We start from the raw sequence: 13446 nt of genomic DNA on the forward strand, positions 1-13446 counted from the left end.
GTTTCTATCTTTGTCTCCCACCCTCATGACTTAAAATGTTCTAAGCACAGTGATCAGATTAATCCAATTCAAATTTCTATCAGATATCACTCCTTTGCTATATACTCATTCTTCACTGGCTACCCCTATCTGAGTAAAAGTTAAAACCTAGAAATCACAAGGCCTACAGAATATGATTATGTACTCCTAATAATCTGACTTTATCTCCTACTTCTTTCCTTTCTACCCACTGTACTCCATGAAATACTAGTTTACTTCTTTAGGCCTCTGCCTTATAATACTTTTCTCCTGGATATGCCTGTGACCATCTCCCTCACTTTCTTCAAATCTCTGATTTATACATTTGTTTCTCAAAAAGACCCTATTCCTGTTTAAAAATAGCAATCTGTGCCCTACCCAGAAAACCCTTCATTATGCAATCCCAAATCTTTGCATATTCCACCCTTCCTCCTCTTCCCTTCCCTCTCCGCCCAATTCCTTTCTCTACCCTTTCCCCCAAATATATTACATTCTCACAGGATATAAAAAGTTAATTTATTTATTAACTTTTATATCTGTTGTAGATCCCCCTTGGCTCCCCAAAGAGTGGCTTGGAAGGTGAGAAAACACAATGCCTGGCAATCAATAAATATTTGTTGAATGAATAGATAGAAAACAAAAGAGCTCTGGACTTTTAAACAGCAATATTCAAAGTTACAAAGCAATATACCAATTTTTTTTCCAAAAATGTAAATAATTTAAATAAATAGAAAATAATTATCATCCTAAAATTCTACACCAAATCAAATTATCCTTAAATGCTGAGAGCAGAATAATGATACAAAGTTTCAAAACATTACCTCCCCTAGGTATGTTCTCAGGAAGCACCTGATGGATGTAGGCTTCAAATACAAGGGAAGGAACTAAGAAAAAGAATAAGAGTCACAATAAACAGAAGACTAAACTCAAGGAATACTGAGAATAATGACAACTTTATGCTAGAGGAACACAGCAACCTAAGGCCTGCCAACAAACTGAATGAACATTTAGACAGGTGGGAAGGGATGTGGGGTAGTAATTAAGAGTAAGCGCATGCAAAACGAAGAAGAAGAAGAAGAAAGAAAAAAGAAACACTAGTTATAAAAAATACAAATTAAACAGGGCAGGGCAAAAGATAATCACAGTTTATCATATGGCTCAGAGGCAAAGAAATTTAATGCAAAATAATCAGCTAAAAGAGGTAAAGTTGCTCTGAAAAGGGATATCCAAAAAAGGAATAGGGCCAAGGAGCTTTTCTTTAAAGGAAAAAAAAAAAAAAAAAACTTTGCCAAATTATTGATTCTAAACTGTGTGCATGTAAAAAAGTTCAAAAACTTGATATGAGAAATGCCACAAACTGCATGCATTAGTAAAGAAATGACATATAAATTTATTTTCAAAGATTTGATTCCAAGTTTTGGCAAAGAAATGGGTATAGAGTTTCTCCTACACCTTTGGGAATATCTACTATGAAGGCCCCTCATGATTTGGCAGTTTGTATCAAAAATATCAAGTATGCCCTTCAACCAAATAGTTATTTCTTCCCAGTGTTCTCCTTCTAATTTTCATATGTTACAAAGGCATATACACAAATATGAATGCCTACAGCAATCCTGTCTATAATAACGGATAAGGTAAAAACAGCCCTATCTTAATAGAATATTTTTTCTTTTTGTCTTCTTTTTCTTTTTTTAAACAAGAGGGACCCATATTTAGCCTAAAGTACTTATACTGAGCAAGGGCTGAGGCCCTAGGTTCAACCTCCAGCACAACATACAAAAAATAGTAATAATAAAAAAATGGGTAGACTAGAAAAAAAAGCCACAGAATACACAGACCAAAACCCTATTTGTTAAAAGAAAAAACACATATACCCATTGATACACATATCTATGCATGTTAAGTACCAAGTAACAGAACAGAAAAGAAACTAAAATGACAGCTAAATTGCGGAAAGTGGTTTAAAAATTTAAAATGCTAGAATATACAAGGGGAGAATCAAAAACCAAGAGATGGAACCACCAAAGGACAGACAGACCATCAAGAACTGCAAGATACAAACTCTAAGCACAAGCTTCTTCATTTGGAATTTCCCAGTTCAAACTCAAATAGTTACTAACAGGTGACAATCATTTAATGGGAAAATACCTATATGAATTTAAGTCAGATAAAAGCAATTAATCTTAACATACTCATGGCTCAAAGGAAAAAAAATACACAAACAGGTCACACAAATGCCTATAATGGCTACTTTTCAAAAATCAGATCACAAATGATTAAGGGGAACAGATGGGCCCATTTCTGTATTTCTCAAGTAATCATAAAACATAAGATTAGTAATAAAAAAGGATTTTAAGCTTGGCATGGTGGTATTCGCCTGTAACCTAAGCAGCAACTCTGGAGGCTGAGGCAGAATGAATCCAAGATTAAGGCCAGTTGTAATTTATCGAGGCCCTAAGCAACTTAGGGAGACCCTGTCTCAAACTTTAATAAAACAGACTGGGGATACGGCTCATGGTTAAGCATCCCTGAATTCAATCACCGATAAAAAAAAAAAAAAAAAAAAACTACTCTTTAAACTTTTTAACGCCTATTTCATCATGTCCCCAAATTTTCCTGCTACACTGTTGGCAACTTTCCATGCAAAACAAAACACTTTATAAAATTAACAGCTGATTGCAGGGTTGGTGTTGTAGCTCAGTGGTACAGTGCTAGAGTGCATGAGGCCCTGGGTTTCCATCTCTTGCATCGCATGTGTATCTCCTCTCTCTCTCTCTCTCTCTCTCACACACACACACACACACGCGCGCGCAAATGTGCACTGCTTCCATTTTTTTTCTTGGATACTTGGAGAAAATATTAAAAAACAGTCTATTCACAAAAACATATTTTGTGCACATTTTATACATTTCAAATCTTAAATTTAGCATTTTAAAGATAAAAACAAAATGAACTTTGTCTGATTGCTGACCCACAAAATTGAAAAAAGTCTGCAGAAATTATCTTAGATATGCAGTGACAAGACATCTGAAGTTGTCCAAAACAATGCTACATCACAGCCCTTGACAAATCTTTAAAGTTGCCTTACCTACTAAGCCTGAGCATCAGTCAAATGCAAAAAAGCAGGAGTTGAAATTCAGAGAGAAACCAGCAAGTTTTTAACCATTTAAGGATTACTTCATTTAGTTAAGCCAACTACTGAAGTAATCTTTCCAAGGTAGTCTTTATAGAGAATGATAACTATAACAAGTACAGTATAATATTTCCTGTAAAATGCAAGATTGACCAGGCATAGGTGTATAGGTAGCACATACCTGTAATCCCAGCAACTCCAGAGGCTGAGGCAGGAGGATTGCAAGTTCAAGGTCAGCCTAGGAAAGTTAGTGAGACCCAGCCTTAAAACAAAAATTTTAAAAGGGCTAGATGTATGTATCTCACTGGTAAAGCACTTGTTTAGCAAGCTCAAAGCTCTGTGTTCAATCCCCAGTACCACAAAGAAAAAGAGAGAGAGAGAGAGAAAGGGAGAGAGACAGATACATATACAAAGAAGGGCATTGAATTCTTTTTAAGAAAAGTCTTCTCACCAACATTATTTGTTTTATAAATACAGATTGGTTCTCTAAAGGTTTTCTCCTTCTAGTTCATGTGCCCAAGCCCCCTGTTCATAACAGAGCAAACAAAAAATGTATAAACAAAAATCGCAAATAAATTCAACATGTTTGGTGCAACCTCAAAACTGATAAAAGATCTTTGCCAGGATCATCCTGGTCCCCTACCCGGATTGTTCAACCTAGAGTTGATCGTTCAACCTAGAGTTTCTGAAGATTTACGAGGAGTAAAAATATATGGAAGTGCTGCGACACTCAGTTCATTCAACTGATAACCTTATCAGGGACAAACTAGGTAATGTCTCCGAATTTCACAAATGTTGAGTGACAGAAGTCAAAGAGACAAAAAAGAGTACATACTGTATCGTTCCATTTATATAAAGTATAAAACCAATCTATGGTGTTAAAAGTCAAGAGGTGAGGGGTGGGATGGGCAGGAGAGCAGGTAATCAGATGGACAAAGAAGGGGACTTCTTGTTCTGCTAATGCTCTGCTTCTTAATATGGTGTGCTCATTACAATAGTGTGTTCCCTTTGTAAAAATTCACTAAGGTGAGTATACATAAAACGATGCTTTTTCTATGTATTTATGCTACGTATTAACAAAAAAATTGACACTTAGGAAATAAAGTGTCTTATAATTATTGTAGGTAATTTGCCTAGAATCTCCTTGAACAACCCAATCAGATATCATCACCAGCTAACCCTTCAAGATTCTTAACCTGTCTCTACGCTTTAAGAGTGCCACAGTACAGTACCCGTATAATGTCTAACTATAATGTCTACTCTTAATGTCTAATTATTTAATGTCTACTCCCAAACTGAGGACTTCACCTCCACATCCTTGAGAAAAACAATGGAAGCCAAAGCAAACTATCTTATCTTCCCATCAACAAGAATACAAGCTAACTTGCCATTTTCTTCCCTCCCTTTAGAATGAGTAAACCTTAACTTCTTGGGCTCTGCCCCTACTCTTCTAAGACTTCACACTTCTCTCTTACATCAATCTTTCCCTCTTTCTCTACTGGGTCATTTCCTTTACCACACAAACATGCACCAGTATATACGATCTGACTTTTGTGACACTGTATGCCCAATTTTCCTTTTACTTCATTGGATTATTTGAGCTCTCTCATAGACATTTCAAATACAACAAAAAAAGAATTCTGAATTTTACTGCTATCACTCTGTCTCATCATCCCCTCCAGTCTTTTCCATCTTGGTAAATGGCACATGATCCACAGTCGCTCTGGCCAGAAACCTAATTCCTTCCTTCATATCTGATTCATCCATAAGTCCTGTTGAGACCAAAATATATCTCAAACCCACCCACTTCATCTTTACTGTCACCACTTTAATGCTAGTTCTAATCAACTACATCTGATTAAAGAAACAGTCTTCTAATCAGTCAAGTCTCTGAACAGCTAAACCAATATTTAAAAAAAAAAAAAAAAAAAGTAGCCGGGCAAAGTGGCACACACCAACCTCAGCAAAAGTGAGGCAATAAGCAACTCAGTGAGACCCTGTATCTAAATAAAATACAAAATAAGGCTGGGGATGTGGCTCAGTGGTTAAGTGCCAGAGTTCAAACACACACACACACACACACACACACACACACAGTGGATTACATTATCCTTTAATTAAAATTTTTGGACAGTTTCACATTCCTTGCTTTGACTCTACAGGATCTAATTCCTGCCTGTTTCTCCCCCCTTATACAACTACTTCAGCAATACTCTTGGAGAACAATCCAAGATCCTCCAGCTTGAAGGGTCTTTACCAGGCTGTTCCTTCAGTCTGAGGTGCTCAGTCCTTCTTCCCTTCAAAGGGCTCATTATCTTTTTATCTTCCTTTAAATGTCACCACCTCAGACAGCAGTCTCCCTCCCATTCCCGCCTTGTAATTTTGTCTTTCTTTCCTCAACAGAATTTAAATGGCTAAAACTAAATTTTTAAATTATTTAAATAGCACTTTCTATGTGTTAGATAACATGGTTTTAGGGCAAAAGTAGGCAGTGTCCCTGCTTTCAAGGATCTCAAAGTCACAAAATTTAAGACAGGAGCCAAAGACACGTGTAGATCTAACTCTCCTCTTAACCACTCAATTATACTGCCACTTTAACATTAGGACATAGAGGGGTGAGGGGAGCATCAATATACTTAATAGCTGTTCATGTGCTAATGGAAACTACAGCTTAGAGAGGTTAAGTAATCTGCCAAAGTAGCACAGATAAACATTTGAGAAATTAAATACAATCATGAGCAATGGTACAGAAACGTAGAGAAACATTCAAGGAACAGAAGAATCCAGTTTTGAATAGGTAGGGCAAAGAGGAAAAGTTGGCCCAGCATGCTGGTGCATGCTTATAATCACAACAACTCTGGAGGCTGAAAGAGGATCACAGGAAGAGTTCAAGGCCAGCCTCAGCAATTTAGCAAGGCCCTAAGCAACTTAACAAGACCCTGTCTCAAAATATATAAAAAGGGCTGGAGGTATGACTTAGTGGTTACACACCTCTGGGTTCAATTCTTTCTCACCCTCCTCCCCCCAAAAAAGAGGAAAAGCTGGTGATGAGGCTGGAAAAGTATATTAGCAACAGTGGGAAGACACCAATCATCAATGATTATTTACTGAACAAAAACTACGTGCCCAAAAAAAATGCTAAACTCTAGATAAACAAGGGTAACCAAGACCAAGTCTCACCAAGATTATAATCTATTGTTGGAGGCCAAGAAAAAAAGAACAAAATTCACAATTCAGGAGTACACAAGTTACAGAAGGAACAACAGAGTGCTAAAGTAACACAGAGAGATGGCACCCAGTTCATTTCAGGGAGTTAAGGGAAAGCTTCTCAACTACAGAGGTCTAGGCTATTACAGAGTTTAGAAAGAGGAATTTGCAAGTATATGGTCCAAAAGGCAGGGGAGGAGCACGAAAGACCAGCTCAAGAGAGGATCTGTACTTACTAATCATGTCAAGAAACTTACAATTTCATACTTACAGCTGAAGTCAGGTTCATCTATTAGAAACTCACTTCATTGAAGAAAGAACTGACTGGATGCTACAGGGACCAAAAGCAGGCTGACAGTTCAAGGTAAAAAGAGAAGGACTGAATGTAGATGTGAGAGAAGCAATACTAACTTTGAGATAATTAGACAAATATTTGCAAAAGATTTATCTGACAAAGAACTATTATTACCCAAAATACAGAACTCTTAAAACTCATGAAGAAAATAACCAATTTGATTTACAAGTGGGCAATGACTTTAACTAACACCAAAGATATACAGATGGCAAACAGCATATGAAAAGTATTCTACATCACCTCATCAGGGGAATGCAAATAAAAAACAATAAGATATCACTATGTATGTACCATAAGAATGGCCAAAATACAAAAAAAAAAAAAAAAAAAACACAATCACCAAATACTAGCATGGATGTAGAACAACAGTAATTCTCATTCGTTGCTGGTGAGAACATAAAAAAGATACAGTCATTTTGGAAGACAGTTTGGGAGTTTATTAACTAAGCATACTCTTTATCATAGGATCCAACAATTATACTCTTTGATATTTACCCCAAAGGAGTTAGTTCCATACAAAAGCCTGCACATGGATGTTTATAGCAATGTTATTTATAACTGCCAAAATTTGAAAGGAACCAAGATGTCCTTCAGTAGGTGAATAAACTGATTTATTCACCTAGACAATGGAGTGTTATTCAGCATTAAAAAGAATGAACTTTCTAGCCATGTAAAGACTTGGAGAGCTCCGTGACTATAATCCCGGCGACTCAGGAGTCCCTCAATTTCAAGGCCAGCCTGGTCAACTTACAGAAACCTTGCCTCAAAAATGAAAATTAATAGTGCTGCCAAAAAGGGCTAGGGTTGTAGCTTAGTGGTAGAGCGCTTGCCTCACATATGTGAGACCCTGGGTTCGATCCTCAGCTCCACATAAAAATAAATAAAAATGAAGATATTGTGTTCATCTATAACTAAAAAAATATTTTTAAAAAAAGTGCTGGGAATATAGCTCAGTGATAGAATGTCCCTGAGTTTAATCCCCAGTACAATGAAAAAAAAAAAAAAAAAAAAAGACATGAAGGCTGGGTGCAGTGATGCAGGCCTGTTATTCTAGCAACACCATAGCTGAAGCAGGAGAATCACAAGTTCAGGCCAGCCTCAGCAACTTAGAACTACTGTCTCAAAAGAAAAAGAGCTGGGCTGGGAATGTGGCTCAAATGGTAGTGCGTTCGCCTGGCATGCCTGTGGCCTGGGTTCAATCCTCAGCACCACATACAAAGATGTTGTGTCCGCCGAAAACTAAAAAATAAATATTAAAATTCTCTCTCTCTCTCTCTCTCTCTCTCTCTCTCTCTCTAGAAAGAAAGAAATCGAGCTAAGGATATAAAATTCAAGGGACGAGCACCCCTGGGTTCAATTTCCAGGACCACAAAAAAGACAAGAAACTTAAAATACATACTGCTAAGTGAAAGAAGTCAATCTGAAAAGACGACACACACTGTACAAAATTCCAACTATGACATTCTGCAAAAGGCACAACTATGATGAGAGTAAAAAGATTAGTGGTTAGAAGGGCGAAAAGGTGGGATTTTTAAACCTGAATGTTTTCATGAATTGTGTTCAAGTCATTATGTTACTCCAAATCCATAAAATGTATAACACCAAGAATAAATCCTAAAACTATGAATAACTATGAGTAACAAATGTATCAATGTGGTTTAAATGATTATATGTACCATCTCTGGTAAAGGGGAAGGGGCTAAATGGGAAACTTTGGTATTCTGTTCAATTTTGCTATGAACCTACAGGTACTCTTAAAAGTCAATTAAAAAAAAAAACTGTACAAGAGAATTTACAGGTCTATGATACAATCAACAGAGATCTGAGCCAGCTGTAGTAGAACATGCCCGTAATACCTGACTCAGGGAGACTGAGACAGAAGAATCACAAGTTTCAGGACAGCCTAAGCAACTTAGGAAGAACCTGTCTCAAATTTTTTAAATGTAGGGATGTTCAGTAGTGAAGCACCACTGAGTTTAACTCCCAGAACCAAAATAAGTAAATGATCTGAGAGTCATTAGAATATAGACTGTTGTAGGTCAGGAAATAAATAAGCTCTAAATAAAGCACTAAAAAGAGGATATAGAAATTAAAAAAACAATTTTTGCCCTATGTAGCAGCAGATGTTAAAACCCAAATAAAGCCAAATCATTTAAAATACATTAGAAATGCTATTTAAAAGAACTATTCTTAAGAATATTTATTGTAGCCAGGCCCAGTGGCACTGCCTGTAATCCCAGCAGCTCAGGAGGCTGAGGCAGGAGAATCACAAGTTCAAAGCGAGCCTTGGCAATTGGAGCCTCTCAACAAGACCCTGTCTCAAAATTTTTTATAAAAAGGGCTGGGGATGTGGCTCAATGGTAAAGTGCCCCTGGGTTCAACCTCTGGTACCAAAAAAGAAAACCAGAAAAAAAAAATTATTGTTAAGAACAAATTCATCCCCAAGTTCTTCAGGGCTCTTTTGGGGGTGGAAGTGGAATTCTGAAATTTCATATAGATCTTGTTGAAAATTAAAGTCTGTACCAAAAAATATTCAAAATTTAACATTTAACAAGAAGTATATAAAAATTCGATAATTTATAATACAAGAAAAATCTAAGAGCTGGAATTGTGACTCAGCAGTAGAGCACTTGCCTGGCATGTGTGGGCCCTCGGTTTGATCCTCAGCACTGCATATAAATAAATAAGTACAATAAAAAAAAAAAAATCTACTTACAACTAAAAAATATTTTTAAAAAATAAAGGAAGAAAGAAAAATCCGCAATAGACCTCTTTAAGCAAAAAAAGGACTTCTGAACTTTAAAACTGACATAATACAATGTAAGCAGTCACCTAAAACTTTATGAAGTTATTAAACTTACTTTGTTACTCTCATTATATCAGATCAGTTTTCAAAATACCTTACTCACTGAAAATAAAATCCTATTCATCATATTATTACCAGATAATTATTTCTTTTGTAAACCTTCCCCCCAAAAAATACTGAGGACTGAACCCAGGAGGGCTGAGCTATATCCCCAAACCTTTTTATTTTTAGACAGGGTCTTCTTACTAAGCTTCACAGGCTGCCCCTGAACTTTCTTCGATCCTCCTGCCTCAGCCTCCTGAGTAGCTGGGATTACAGGTACATGTCACTATACTCAGATCTTTTAATTTTAATCTAATATTATTTTTTAATTACATTGTAAGAAAATTCTATAGTAATTTTGTAAAAATTTCTTGAGCCAGGCATGGTGGCATATGCCTATAGTTACAGCAACTCGAGGCTGAGGCTGGAGAATCACAAGTTCAAAGCCAGCCTCAGCAATTTACCTAGGCCCTAAACAATTTAGTGAGACCCTGACTCAAAATAAAAATGAAAAATGAGAAGGGTTAGGGATGTGGCTCTTTGGTAAAGTGACCCTGAGGGTTCAATTCCCAGTTTAAAAAAAAAAAAAAAAAAATTACTGGGAATAGTGGCACATGCCCATAATCATAGCAGCTTGGGAAGCTGAAGCAGGAGGAATATTAGTTCAACGCCAGCCTCAGCAAAAGCAAGGCATTAAGCAACTCAGGTATACCCTAACTCTAAATAAAATACAAAATCGGGGGCTGGGGATATAGCTCAGTTGGTAGGGTGCTTGCCTCACATGCACAAGGCCCTGGGTTCAATCCCCAGCACCACCAATTAAAAAAAACACACACACAAAATAGGGCTGGTGATGTGGCTCAGTGGCTGAGTAGCCCTGAGTTCAATCCCTGGTACCTGGCCTCCAACAACAACAACAACAACAACAACGTATGCAAATTAAATAGATATAAACTGAACTACACTTGTTCTAAATTTGTATTTTGTACAACACTTACCATGAGTTCACGGTTCTATTAATTATACTATATTTCAGTTTAAAATATGAAATGTTACTAAACTATGCTAGAAAGATTTTAAATGGGTCATTTAAACCGTTCTACAATATATATAAAGAAAAATTTTGTGCAAACTAGGGAAAAAAATCTGGACAGAATAGCAACTAAACGTCCCAGATTACAGAAATTCACCTTCATTTAAATTCCCAGAATGAAAAAGTACAACTACTTTGTGTAAATAACTTTGAGTCTCAAAATCTGTCAGAAAATTCTAACAGCTAACCAAAATCCTACACGCCTATAATCCCAGCAGCTTGGGAGACTGAGGAGGATCTAAATTCAAGGCCAGTCGTACCGACAGACAGAGGCCCTAAAAAAATTAGTGAGACCCTGTCTCAAAATTAAAAACAAAAGGGATGGGGATGTAGCTCAGTAGTAAAGTGCCCCTGGATTCAATTCCCAATATTAAAAAAAAAAAAAAAAAGTTACCAGATCATTACATTTGTCAGGTTATACTTTGCTCTTCAGTACCTTCTAAAGGAGACAGGGATACCACAGATACCTAATGATCAATTAAAGGGACTCAATGTTCCACTTTTCCAAGTTAGTTAACTAAAACTGCTAAAAAGAAACTTAATTTTAATCAACTTGACTTTCTAAATTCCAGACCTACACGATCCACTCAAATCCCCCATCATGATAATATCCAAAATCATCTCAGAAAGTGTATCAACTTATCATTTAATTCTCCTTTTCAACAACAAAATACACTGAGAAAAACACAGCACTAATGATTTATAACATGATTTCACAAATTCCAATCTATGCACTTCAAACATATCCAGCATGCTAAGATAACCTACTTATTTATTTTTGGAGTGAACCCAGAGGCTTTGCCACTGAGCCACATATGGCCTTGCTAAATTGTTGAGGCTAACCTTGAACTTGCAATCCTCCTGCCTCAACATCCCCAGTCGTTGGGATTACAGGCATGCATAACGTCTTTAGTTATCAAACTAACTTGATGCCCTAGTATCAAGCATTTGTTGCACACTTACTATGGGCCTGCCATTGATCTAAGCCCTTGAGCTATTTTCATCTCAATTCTCAACCATGCTTGAAGTGCTGTCATTACACCCATTTTGCAGATAAGGAAAACGAAGTACAGAATGGTTAAGTATACTGCCCAAGGTCACAAACCGGTGGGGCAGGATTCGGACCAAAGGGGACAATCTGACTTCAGAGCCAGTGTTCCCAACTCTTATGAAAAGAGCTAACAATTGACCCCTGAGAGCCGCTTAGCAAGAAATGGTGAATGCTCATCTGGTAAGAAACGGACAATCACACCAGTCCTAATATCCATGTTCCTGACTTCTTTGACTTTGACAAATCAACTACACGAACTGGACTTTTTTGAATGTCAGAGCAAACATATTCTGCATCTTTCCAGGAACCAGAGGGGGCAAAGAAAAACCTGCGAATCGATATGGTCCAGGTTACCAACATTCCTAAGTTATACATCTGGGAGAGTCAAGAAAGGACCCCACAGTCCTCGGGGAAGGAAGCCTAGGAAAAGCAGGGTTTATAATAAAAAGCTAGAGCTGCCTTGGCAAGTCGTTCACGCGCTCTCCTCTTTAATGACATAAACAAGGGAGGAGGCTGCATTCTTCCCACTGCACAGTGAAGGCTCAGGCCGAGCGAGAGGAAGAACCCAGCACCACCGGGACGACTCCGGCCGGGGGTCTCGGGCAGGGAGTGGAGACCAAGGCGGCCGCGGCGCCCCGCGCGGCCCCAGCCTCCCGGCGCCGCGGGGAGGGGCCGGAGGAAGGGCCGGCTGCTGCCCGCACTCAGCTGACCTCCGCCATGTTGGCCACACACCCCGGGACCCTCCACAACAAAGGCCGGCACCCGGGCGCGGGGCGCACCGGGCGCCTCCCCTGGCCGAGCCCGCCTCCGGGCGCGCGGGGGCCGGGACGCCGTCGAGGCCCTTCCCCAGCCCGTGGCCCCGCCGCGCCGGGCCGACCCCCACCCGCAGCCCCGCCGGGCCCGGGGCGCAAGGGGCGGGGGCGGGGGCGAGCGGCGGCAGCGGCGGGCAGGGGAGGGGCGGGGGGCGGCGCTCGGCGGTCGGGCGGCCGGGCGCCGGCCGAGACAAAGGCGCCGCGGTGCAGAGGACTGCCCGCGTCCCGTCCCTGACCGCGCAATCCGGCCCGGCCAGGCTCAACCGCCCGCCGCCATTACCGGGCCTGGGAACCCTCCTCCCGGAGAGCCCCTCACTGCCGGCTCCTCCCTCCAGGCCGGGCCCCACTTACCTGTGGGCGGAGAGCGCGCCTCGGACCCCGGTCCTGGCTCAAACGCGCTCCGTCACCAACCGCCGCCACCGCGGGCAGCGCCACCGCCTCTCCCCCGCGCCGAGACCGACGGGACACCCCGGGCCGCCGCCGCCGCTCGAGAGCGCGCCCCGCCACGGTCGCCACGGCTCCCCCCTAGCCGCCGCCGCCGCCGCCGTTTCGCGCGTCCTCGAGCCCGCCGCGCGCTCCCGCTAAATACCACACACTGCGGCGGCCGCCATGAGGAGGCGCGGTCCCGCGCGCTGGGAGCCCCGAGGGGGCGGGGCTTCCCGTGGGTGCGCAGGCGCAGAGGCGCTGGCGCGGCCGGCCGCGGCGGCAGCGCCCCGCACGAACAGCGCGGTGCGCGTCTGCCAGGGCGGCGGTTGGCCCTCCAGCTCATGGGTTACTGTGGCGGCGCCCTCACACCTCCCTCTCAACAAATTTGGCACGTCACCCTTCTCTCCGCAACTGTCCCAGCCGCGGGAAACGGGAGCTGGCTTGCCTGCCTGCCGCGTCAGGGGCCACTCCTTCCTCGACCCCCGCTGCGCTTTGTTTCCCGG

The 13446-nt window shown here is 40.8% G+C and overlaps 1 protein-coding gene across 1 annotated transcript in view; it reads right to left on the reverse strand.

Annotated features, from left to right (window-relative positions):
• The window catches only part of SIAH1 (siah E3 ubiquitin protein ligase 1), a 28868-nt gene extending 15799 nt beyond the window's left edge, over positions 1–13069 (reverse strand). The window contains exon 1 of the mRNA XM_081274025.1: positions 12869–13069. The gene's annotated coding sequence lies outside the window, so the exon portion shown is untranslated. The remainder of the gene's footprint in view (positions 1–12868) is intronic.
• Between the last annotated feature and the right edge of the window lie 377 nt (positions 13070–13446).

This window comes from Spermophilus citellus (genome assembly GCF_964194105.1).
Source record: "Spermophilus citellus genome assembly, chromosome: 18".
Classification (NCBI taxonomy): Eukaryota; Metazoa; Chordata; class Mammalia; order Rodentia; family Sciuridae; genus Spermophilus; species Spermophilus citellus.